General features: G+C 42.0%; 1 protein-coding gene across 1 annotated transcript in view; it reads right to left on the bottom strand.

The window, feature by feature from the left end:
- Positions 1 to 12,023, bottom strand: part of atp2b2 (ATPase plasma membrane Ca2+ transporting 2) — a 92,046-nt gene extending 80,023 nt beyond the window's left edge. The window contains exon 1 of the mRNA XM_062563984.1: positions 11,945 to 12,023. The gene's annotated coding sequence lies outside the window, so the exon portion shown is untranslated. The remainder of the gene's footprint in view (positions 1 to 11,944) is intronic.
- Between the last annotated feature and the right edge of the window lie 231 nt (positions 12,024 to 12,254).

Below are 12,254 nucleotides of genomic sequence, written 5' to 3'. Positions count from 1 at the left end.
TAAGAATGCAGAGGACAAAGACACACAAGCATACACAACTTTCTCAAAAGCAGCGCCAGAAACTGGTGGCTTGAAATCTCCAAGAAAATATATTTCAACCTGCTGATACTTTTTTTTTAATCTTATTTGTTCACCTTAATTCAATATTAGAATTCAGGGGAGGGGAAGACCATGGCCGCTAGTCGGTTTTGAACCTTGGTCACCGTAAGGCCTCATCCTCGGTACACAGGGGGAACAAACAGGGCGAACCATATGCAAAATGTAACCGTTTAAACATTTCATCTATCACCAAATGTGTTCAATGACTGTCAAGTTGATCCTATACATATTGGCATATTGTTAGCGTAAGTAAACTACATGGTCAAGGTCAAACACGGCATTTTCCTGAGCTCCCTTAGGCCCCAACGGTTGTGTTGGGTTTTTAGATGCACTTTTCCAGTTTACTTTTATCCACTTTTCAGCGTCAACACAAGGCCAACCTGGCAAATGAGAGCAAGAAAGCTGCAGGCTTCACTCCTTTACCACCGACTTTCTGCTTTGATGCCAGTAGATGTGTTAGCACTAGCTGGCTAGTTAGCTGCTGGGTCGGGATAGAGCTTCAGAGGAGCTCCTATCTCCTTGTGTTGATAGTTACATGTAGGCCAGAGCTACTTAGCGAGGGAGCGCATTGTGCATTCTACGTAAATCACACGTGACGTGTTTGGTCTTGCTGCACACGTGAACACACCATTTGGGTTTTTTTTATAGCTGCAAAAAGTCAAGTGCAGGGACTCAAATGGACGGCTGAAGCTGCAGTATTTATGTGCATAATCACTCACTACATAAGAATGACTTTAACAATCAATATGTTGATTACTTTGTTTGTTGGAAGGAAAAGTCAAAGCATGTTCATGGCAGGAGGTTCTGTGATTTTTGTGCACTAAAGAACTTCAGAAGCTTTACTCCTTCCTTTTCCGCTGCTCCCTGACTTCATCTCTTTCCCGACCATCATACAATTCTTCCATTCTTTCTGCATATCTCTCTTTTCTCTTTCTAGCTGCAATCATTACAAGAAGCTGATTAAGTAAGACCTTTGGTGAACCGAGTAGCCCCATAGGCAGACTTGGCAGCCGGCTATTTTGGGAAAAGTTTGCTTTTAAGGCGGCATAGAAATACCCCGCATAGAACGGACACAATCGGAAACGAAAACAGCCAACAGAGAGTACTATCTGTGTCACTATATATCTGTGAAGCAGGAACTCTTAGTAAGCACGGGCATGCAGGGAGCTCCTCACTTTGCTCCGTCCTGCACCGCTCTCTCCATGGTGCAATGAGTGCGTGGGTTCATTGATTGTATCTCTCTCTCCTGGCACTTTAATGGTCGTGGTACACTCGTCTCTGGACCTCGGCATTAGCATGGTCAAGTTATTTCCTCCCAGGGGTTATTTCCACTGACCGAAAAGGATTTTTCCATTCACTCCTTCAAACTTGTGTAAGACAACGGCGAGTTGAGTTTTTCCATTATTTCCTGTAGGCTGCCAGGTGATTCAGCCAGCAAGAAGTGACTGTGCCTTGATGTGTTTATTGGTAACATAACAGGTTGATGTGCTTTCATTTTGAAAAAAAGTAACCCTCTGCTGGGAAGCACACACACAGACAAACACCATACATGCGGTCAAGCAGATTAATATTTGCAACTTTTTTTTTTATCATATCACATAAAATGTAGGTGATTTAGGTGAGATTAGGTTGAAAGCTCAGGAAAATATGTAGATGGTGTATTTTATTCCGTCAGTCAACAGAAATATGGAAAAAGAGTCAGAGCTATATATAAAACATCGTTATTAAGAATCACTTGCGGTAAAACAATCACAAAAGACACCAGCCACTGCAAGTAATTGGTGCCATGAAAACTAGCAGTCAGTCCATCAGAAGGTAGCACTGCTTTCTTCCCCGCCGACCACACACATTACCCAGTCATCTTTCTGCCCTCCCACCCCATCGCTTGGGTGACTTTGGTGCTGCACTTTTTGAGCATCCTCAATCTCTACACTGTCCTTAACTAATGACAATTCAAGGCACTCGAGAAGAGTGTGAAAGGAATATCAAAAAAGAAATCTGCCTGCCTAAGGGAATTCCAAGAATGTACAATGCCATCTTGCACAAAACTCTATAACTGATAATGTCAATGCTAAATACAGGCAGAAAAAAACACATCTGCAACAGATGCAATCAATTACATTTGGATTAAAGGTAACTCCTGTTCCCGTTCAGGAGTAGTATACCAGCGGTATACCACTGGATTACAGCATCAACTGCAGTGTGCCTTTGGAGTATAAAGCCTTTAAACAGAACATATAGCCACATGAGGTCTTCTTAAAGGCCACAGTGGAGCACAGCACGTCAGCTGGGTAAAACACTGGGTACAGGAAAAGAACAAAGCTACACAATGCAGCTGCTAACATAGGAAACTTGTGTATTATTTACCAGCTTAAATACTGATTGTACATTCATTAAAAGGGCATTTCTTATGGTAATTTGAAATTGGTGAAAATAAAATCAATTGGCCATAGACTTAACTCATCACCATTACTATCATCCTCATCACTGTAGGGTGCACATGTGTGACTTAGTTCCAGTGTGTGGTCACCGAGGCTCTCAGGAGACTTTCCAGTCCTGTCATGTTGTCACAGGGTTTGGCACTGGTCTTGTTTCTCCAGATGTTCCCACCATCCTCCCTTTCCTTTTTTTATGTCTCTGACTTCTCTTTCATTTTCCTCGACGAGAAATTCACTGTTACATTTTCCATGTCTTGCTTACTGCGTCTTTTGTCAAATGCAAGCACAAATTCAAAGAAGAGACTGTGATTTAAAAGGAAGGAGGCTTTGAAACAAGAAATTCCAGCTTGGACTTTTTTACATCACTTGGCTCTTTGGCAACATGCAGTCATGTTTTTAACAAAAGAAAAACAGAGTCACTGAGGAACAACGGTTAATAAAAACATTAAGAGCCTCATGTTTCTATTGAACCAACTGTGCTGTTTATTCAGCTCATTTCAAAGGCAGTCTGACACATTTAAGCCATACGGTGAGTTTCCACAGTAGTTACAGGAAATATCAATCAACACATCAACAAGAACCGATTTTCTCCGCATGTCAAGTGTAGTGCAACTGCTTCCAACTAATCCCGATGTGCCTTCTCAATAGCTGCAAAACCAGAATGTAATTCAACAGGAACGCCATTGTTTAATAGAGGATTTACTTACAGTGAAAAGGCAGAGGGGAAGATGTCAGGACGGTGCTAGGTACAGTTTCCCCCGGATATCCCTTTTGGTGCTGAGGATAGCGGTAGTTGCAGGACGGCCTGTCCAAGACTAAATATAACCCAGAAGGCTTGTAGCAGGAGCAGAGAGCAGGCCAAACCGCTCGCTACTACGCGGCAGAGACAGTCTGTTTGCAATAAGCCGACTCATTCTAAACGGCAGGAAAGCTGTATAGCACGGATAAGTGCAAGAACAAGAAGCCTCACAGTAAAAGGGCTCTGTTCCTAGAACAAATAACTGTAGGGAGGGGGGGGGGGAGGAGGAGAGAGGGAGGGTGTGAGAGGGAGGAAGAGAGAAGGAGGCAGGGAGGGAAAGAGCTGGTGTCGTGTATATAAAAGAACCTTCAATGAGCTTTTGTAACGAGAGCAGGAACTGACACAGCCTTCAGTCAACCTTGAAAAATACTAATGAATTCACACTCAATCAACTTTGAACTCATAGCGAGTTCAGCAGAAGGTCATTATACATGCTGGATTTGGCCTTACTTTGTATGGTTTCAAGATTAAGATTCATTGATAAGCTAAGAGCAGAATGATCGGTTCCTTTCTTTCTAGCTGGAAGGTAGTGGGCGGGGCTTGTCAGTGAACTCAGTGGCTCAGGTGTGACGAGGCGTCTAGGTAGCAGCGAACAAGAGGTAGTTTGGCTCTGAGAATTACAGACAAAATGCCAAAGCCCCCCTGCGAGCTTTTGCTCCGATAACTGAACACCTGATCTTCCATTCAAACCAACCACCAAAAAAAAAAACATGAACAAGTGCGTCAATTACTGACCAGTGATGGACCGGCTGCTTGTGGAAAGATAATCGGTCTCATGTTCTATTGACAGCATTTGACATTTTGAGAAAATATGTCTGAGGACTTCAAGATAGCATGTATATATACACACATATATTTATACATTTATACCTTGTATGTGCTATAGGTAGCATTACTTTGTCGGTGGTGTAAGAGCTTTAATTAACCATTCATATTGTCAGGCACCAAGTGTTTGTGAGTGGAGCATTTGTAGGTGCTTAAATGGTTTGACAGACACCTGACAGACAAGAGGGACATGAAGGTGAGCCGCTATACGTTCACACATGCGACACAATTGTTCTTTAGGCTCCCTCGAGCATGGCAGGCGAACCATCCGCTCCCACGAGGAAGCCGCCTGGCCAGCACCATGCTGCGGGAGCAGCTGAAAATGCTTGGACCACTCAAAGAGCCTCGAGCAGGTCCTCATGGGAAACCTCCGGCATTTAGAGGCCCGGGAAAAGGAGTATTCGGCAGGCCATCAATTTGGTTACGGATTACAGGATCCATTTGTATCCTACTCCACCGAGTGGCCTTTGCATTGTTGGTTATTTGTCAGCAGGAGCTACGTTGCTCCCCTGTAGTACACAAAGCAGCAAAAAACACTGGCCAGAAACAGGACGTGGCCCCCTGTGGTAAATTTCGGGCAGTTTTCCGACCATTTTTAATCTCGAAGCTGTCTGGCAAGTCTGTAATGGAAAAGATCAGACGGAACCAGAAAGAAGGATAGAAACTTCAGAAGGGCCTGGATATCCCAAATTCAGTTACATTTGCTACACCTGGATTGATTTAGTCTGCATTTCCTGCAATTCTCTCATGTTGGGTGTCATCTAAAGCTCAGAGGGATCTCGGTCTGTCCTGCAGCTAAAGCCATTCAAACATCCTCCTCTTACACCGAGCTCTCTGACATTACTTCTGGTTTATCCAGGAAGCGGTCAGACATCATCAGGGAATATGATGGGTTAGTTTACATGACTTCCAAGAATGTTTGTGGAAAGATAACAGAGTTCAAAGGTTCGTCCGTCAAGAACCCCTAGAGTTTGATATATATATATTTTTTTATGTGCATGTGACAAAAACTACAACATTAATATTCAAATCTACTGTCACTGGGGAATAAGGGGTGTCTCCTTCTGGTAAAGAGGATGCATGATCCCACATTGATAGAAGTCTGGTAAGTCTCCAGCGTGGCTGCAGCCTCAGTCCAAAGAACAAAATAAAAGCCGCCTGGAGAATTTCTTTGTGTGTTGACATAAAAAGTGACCGTATGGCCTGTGTCCTGTCTCGGTTCCTCTTTTCTAAAAGCTTGTTATTAGGCACCACCATGTGTGTGCTGTCTCAGTCCTCAATCCAAAACTCAAAATTATACACTTTTAAATGAAAGTATTTTAAAGTAGCGTAAATCCATATTTATTGACATTCAGTCTTTCACTGTGATGAAAAAACCCTGTTTTACTTTTCCATTTGCTTTACAACAAGCAAAGAAAATCTATTATTATCTAATCTGTGTTAACTGTACTTCAGAAATTCATAATCTTAACTGTGTTACCAAACAGACCCCATCCCATTTGACAGCTGAGCAAACTACGTCCAAGAATGTCGGAGGCAGTTGAAAACTCTGCTAAAAGCCAATGCCCCCTCATTGGCTTCTGTGTTAAGATCAGTTTGTGTGGAAAAGGTGTCATGAAGACAATCCAGCGGGCCTTTAAGGAATACTTTGTTCATTTCGAAATACCACAATTATAATAAATGTTTTTCTCTTTGTTTTATGTTTCCCTTCTTACTCTCTCAACCTAAATCTCCAAAAAGTAATTAATTAATACAAGTAGAAAAGACATGGCCTTTTAAGCAAGTAGTTGGTGGGGGGATCCACAAGGATAATTAGACAATAATTCCCCAAACAATTGTGTGTGTGTGTGTGTGTGTGTACGTACATGAGCAGTGTGTTATATTCTTTCACTTATGCAGACTATTTATAGCAGAATTGACACAACAAACAATGTACACACACACACACACACACACACACACACACACACACACACACACACACACACACACACACACACACTGCTTAAAGTCTAGCAGGAGGGGATGACACATGAGGCAAAGTGGAGGTCTTCCCATGCCCCCCCGTGCCCTTTTGGTTGGACTTGGACATCTCCCACAGGCTGAGCTGTAAATAGACAGTACCCCTAAAAACGTTTTTCTAACTCTCTCGTTCACACACAAACACACAAAAGTGTGCACACAAAAGTATACTTATCCTCTTGCCTGCCACAGTGTACTCAAACTGCCTCGTCCCGCTGTGCGATGGGGCACATCAGCCCGACTCTTCAAACAGAGACAAGGTTACATTTTCCTTCGGTTTCCTTGAGGCAGCTTTCACTTTTGAACACAGGCTCCCTTTTGTTTGATGCAGTAACACAAGTACAGAGGCTTTCACAGGCAGCTCGTGGAACATCTGCAACTGTTAAATGTATAAACGGATCCCGGTAATACGTTTATGAGACGTCAGGAGGGGTCGAAACGGAAAAAACAGCAAACGCAAACAATGTTTTATTGAACTATTTTTCAGGAAAGAGCCGCTTGAAAGGTCCCACAGTGAATCGACTGTGCTAAACACTGGGGTGGGCTGCCACAGGAAGGTCAGTTAATAAATGCTGTCAGGGAGTTATTGCTATTCCGGTTGCGTGTTATTGTTACCGGTGGCTGCAGACTATGTACAGTGAAAAGATGACAAGCACAAGCAAGCGCAGAAGCTCTCACGGACACTAAAAGATGCAACGACATGCGATCAGATCCCTGCTGTCAAAAAGAGCTCCGAAAAACACGTTGGTTCATTAGCTGACAGTTTTGAGGCATGACTGCTTCCAGTGGCACCCATCATCATGCATCTGTCCACCAACAGTCCCACGGCCAATTATTTTTCAAGTGAACCGTAGTCGTGTGCACTAGCGAGGAAGAACCCGTGCAAACCCAAATAAAGAAACGAGACCTTTATGGAATTACGACAGCGCATTGTTCTACTTACTGCACAATGGTCTGTTTCTTATCACAGTGTTTGTGTTGAATAACAATAATTCCTGTCTGAATAGAATATTTGGGGTACATTATAGAGTGTCGTCGGTGAAATACGTTTGGTTTAGACAGCCTCTAAGTAGCTACAAAGAAAGATTTTTTAAAAAGAACTTCATCAAAAGAAATTCTCAGAAACGTATAAATGATATGATGGGATATTTTCTCAGGAAAACATTAACACTAAAGGCTGTTTAGCAGCCAGCCCTGGTAAGCGGTTAGAAGGTGTGCGATGTAGGAGGGGCCCGGTCCGTGCCTTGCTGCTGAGTTCGTAGCTTTGTACAAGACAAAAGTGCAGTAAACAACCTGTGGATTTTCATAAAGATAAACGACAACAACGTTTTCATTGCAGTTTGGCTGCTTTTTACAGCACCCCTGCATGCAACACACTAACATGTAAAAAAAATTACGCTAATGGCTGGTTAATAGGTTTCTGCTATAGGTTAGAAAAGAAAAAAAAATCAGGATCAACAATTGATGTGATTTAAAAAAAACTGAGACCAGTAAGCAACATTCACTGTGCTGCTACATGTGTGAAACATTTGAACTGGTTCCGCCGTGATGGGGTGCAAGGCAGCTCGTGCTGGAGGAAGAGTGACAACACAACTCAAGGACAACTTCACCGCACCTCAGATTCCCACTAAACAACCGATAAGATTTCCACAACATGACCTAAAGGATAACATTGACCCAAAACCATTTAATGTCTTTATTACCAACGTGAGACTGTCAATGCCACATAAAAAGGACTTGTACCCACTCCAGATATAAACGACCCCTGTGCTCAGCTACCGGGCGGAGCCGTGCTCACAAACAGATGACATGGAGACAAATGACCTCCGCCTATGAAATACTGGACAGCAGATAGTAAATCCCCGAACCTTGGTTTCCACACATGGTTAAGATAAAACATATAAGGTTGTGATTCTCATTGTTTAATGTATGAAATGCTCTGACTATAATGGAAAAAAGTGACATTGGAGACATGCCTGAAGTGACTTTCTTGCTATTGCATTATGCTGCTAGCTAATGTCAAATGTTAGATATTCATTTCTAATAAACGTTTCATCGGCCGCTTAAAGCTTTGTCAGTTGAATATAAATATGTTGTTTTTTGTTGTTTACTGCAAATCATTTTTCTTAGAGGACATTTTTGGCTTACAAGACACTACTTATATTGCAAAATAATTCAACCATAACCAATTGAACATGCGCTTTTTTTTTGTTACCTCATCTGCCAACCGGCCCGATGTTCCAAAATATTAGTAATGAAAAGGGTTACTTGGGAGCTTTAAAGCAGAGGGTTTGTTTGGATGATATTTGGAACCAAACCATGGAACCATATTAGTCAACATGGGGGAAACAAACCAGCTAATTCATACACCTTACTTGTCGCACTCGTGCTCCAACTATTTCTTCTGTGACTTCTCCTGTGTGATACTGAGATTTATTCAGGCTTAATTTTTCCATCATACTCTAAAATAACAACTACATTTTGGTAGATACACTCTATTTTGGATTCAATGTATTTCTCACAAAAATCTCCCTCTCTTTTTTTTCTAATGCCAGGCAGACATGAATGGTGAAATATGGGGGTGTGTAACCAGGAACAGCATGTCAGCAGGAAGGAACTTAAGTGACCACTCAAGGAGGTACCTGCTGTGCCTCATACGAGGCAGGAATTTTAAGCCTTGGGGGTTATGAGGATGAAAAATCCTAAAAACAATGGATGTGTAGGACGTCTACTCCGAGCACTCGAAGTTTAATGTGAAGACAGATACAAGTTTTATCACAAGTTAGTGGTGTACATGCGCCGTTCTTCTAAAGTGAAACCCTCCGAGTGGCCGTGGTCTTGCGGAAGGCTTTGTTGAGCAAAAGGTTTGACCTGAATGCTCCCCATACAAACAGCCCACTCTAAGCTCTCTAATGTACCAGATTACTTAGCTGCAAGTGATGAAAGTCCACTTTTCCCAGAACTCAGATGTTAGGCCTGTTGACCTGGTATGGCAAACAAAAGTCTAATAATCAGACATTTCTTAAACTAAAAGGCAAACAGTCGCACAAAGCTCAATTGTGTAATAAAAAAGTATGTAAAATGAATGGAAAGCCATCACCAAATGAAAATGTAAACTATTAAGTAGTCGATTTACAGGTCACACAGCCAAATATTTTGGAGGCAGTCCTGCCAACATCTAAATGGTGAAACAAACAAATACCGATTGCTTGGTTTATGTGTGTTGATTTAAAAAAATGTGTGATCGCCAGAAGAAAATTTGGATTAATTCCGTGAACACTTTGCCTGAGAGAAAATCCTCAATTCAACTTAAGACTGAGTATATACCTAGAGCTAAAAAACATGTTTTATATAATATACAAAGGCGATTCTGACGTGTGTAAACCCAAGGAATATAATACCGCAAAACTAAATAGAGCCGTGATCCTAAGTTATTAATTGGCACATCTGGACATTTATCACTTTTTGAATTCACCACGGAAAACATGCAGTCATTTCAGCTGCAATAGATGGATAGATTCATTATTAATCCTTCAAGGGGAAAGTATTTACAGCAGCATTTATAGATGGAGATAGAAGAAAAGCACAGAAGGACCATATAGAAACACAGAATCATCCGTCTGTCCAGAGATTCTGTGAGGGCCAGAATGCCTGCGATGGTGGCTTTGAGGGTTGCAGTGAGAATCAGTCGCGCTTAAATCAATTCTAACACTGTGCCACGGTATGCAAATGACAGACAGGAGGAAGGAAGACTAAATCTCCAGAAGTAATTAAAAATCTTAAATGGCTTATTAGAATTGACAATTTTATTACCTGATCAAGAATTTAATTTAGGGATGCTTATGTACTTATAAGCTGCTGGGTGTATTTTACAGTTTTTTCATCAATTGCTCAACAACCCTTCCCTTAGGAACTACAAATCGCTAAATTATAGCCACACAATAAGATGTCACCGCTTTTTACCATGCGAACACAAAGTAATTAATTATGCACTCGTAATTGCCAGTCAGAAGAGCAACAGTAATGGAACTATTGTTTGAGAAAAACATTAATGAGGATGGCAGTCTGCCTTTCAAATCATTTTGATTAAAGCCATAAAAAGAATGTTTTGACCAATTCTTTCAAAAGGAAAATATAATTAAATAAGCCTATTAAAGATAATAGATTGTAACTGTGAAGTTTGGTGTCTTAATCCAAACTCAAGTCATTTTCAGAAAACGGCCTTTCAAAGATCTGAGTTCGATATTTTGCAAGATACCCCGAGGTTAAAAAGGTTTTCTATATTATGTTTTTAGAATGTGGACTAGAGAGGCACGAGACAACGCCTCGCCACGTTTTGTGAAAATAGGAAAATTTAAAGACGCCAATAAGGAAAGTAGAGACTTAAATGTGTATTTTGGAAATTTCAAAACTGCCCAGTGCGGGGGAATGTCCTTTTTGGTTAATAAGGAGTTTTTTTTTCAAAATACTTGTTGTTATACATTTAGCCAAATCTCCAGCTGGGTATTTACTTGGTTTCACTGCTGGAATTTGGTAACATGGCAACGTACCCACAGCTTCACATTTGAGCCAAAAGGAACGGCCCTCAAAACTCTCATATATTAATCTTAGCCTTTTACCCTCTCGGGGCTCTGCCTCAGCTTTGAAAAGGTTTTTGTTGAATTATAAAGTTTGTTATGAGCGAAAATCTCCCCAAAATAACCATTGATCCTGTGTTTCGTTCAGTGTTTTGGGAACTATCCGGGAAACCTCATCTGGAGACTGAGGTGTGTTTTTGGCAATACATTTCTAAAATATATATTCTAAAATGTAAATAAGTGCAGTAAGTCCTACAATATCCATAACTATGCATTGTATAAACAGCTGTTTCTGATATAAAAGGTTGTCAATTATAATGTAATTATATAGAGGTTTCTTTTACAGGTGTCACTGACGTGGAGTGCACATTCTTTATTTGCATTGTTTCACCTCGGACACTAGGAGTGCTGAAATCTCAATTAACCCGACACACACGAAAGTGATCAATGATTAAAATGACAGTTTAATAGAATAGTAATAATGGCAGAGGCTCTTTTAATCCCAGAGGTGTGAACTTGGCTCATTTAATCAGAGGGTCTACAGCAGTGCCAATACTCTAAACTGCTTGAATCAAATAAATATGTTATCACATAATTTACAATCAATAAAGATGACACAGGCACACAAAAAACAGGCAAACCTATGTAAATGTGTTTTTTTACCTTGCATTTTAGAAGTCGTTATGAAACAAGTCTTGTTGTGACTGTACTGTTTGGTGTAAATTGCATATGTCCTTGTCCCCTGCAGAAATGGAACTGAAATATACCTCATTATGACATAATCACGTGGTTCACGTTGTAAACATTGAGAATTTGCTGCCGAGTCCTTTGATTCAAATGTATTGGTAAAGCAAAGAAGCACAAACGGAAAATAGGTCACCTTTAGGTCTTCAAGCTGTATCAAACTAAGACACGTGATACCCCACGTGGCCCGTGCAGCACAGCCGACCTCCACACAGAATACAGGTGGAAAATAAGAAAGTGACTCGTTGCATCGTTGCGTCCCCCCGTGTGTTCCACCGCGTACCTGCGGCTCACTACGCCGCAGACAAAATGCGGGGCAACAGCGCGTCTCACCGACCCCCATCGAGACAGCGGTCCCCTAACGACCCCCACACGGACACATTTTAAAAAAAAGGGTGGGGGGAGGGATGCAACAGACAGAATGGGAAGGAGTGTCCTACCTGCTGCTGCTGCTGCTGTTCCTGGAGGTAGAGGAGGAGCCGGTGCATCAGGAGGAAGACAGATGCCGCATTTGGACGCCCGGGAGTCAGGGGACAGAGGTGTGCACGTTCAGGTGGGCTCCTCAACCGTTCGTTCCGGACGCAGCGTGCCGACACTTCGCGCTCCGCGGCGCGCAGTCTTGCCTGCGTGCGTGCGCGCGCGCGCGCGCGCAGGTGAAGGGCACGCACAGTTGTTGCGCAAGGTTATCAATAGAGTCCTCTTTTCCAGAAGGCTCTTACCGGTGGTGTAGTGAGAGAAGAGTACGTCCTC

The sequence above is a fragment of the Pungitius pungitius genome, chromosome 8, assembly GCF_949316345.1.
Source record: "Pungitius pungitius chromosome 8, fPunPun2.1, whole genome shotgun sequence".
NCBI lineage: Eukaryota > Metazoa > Chordata > Actinopteri > Perciformes > Gasterosteidae > Pungitius > Pungitius pungitius.
Note: the sequence above shows the minus strand (reverse complement) of the source record. Positions and strands in the feature narration are given on the sequence as shown.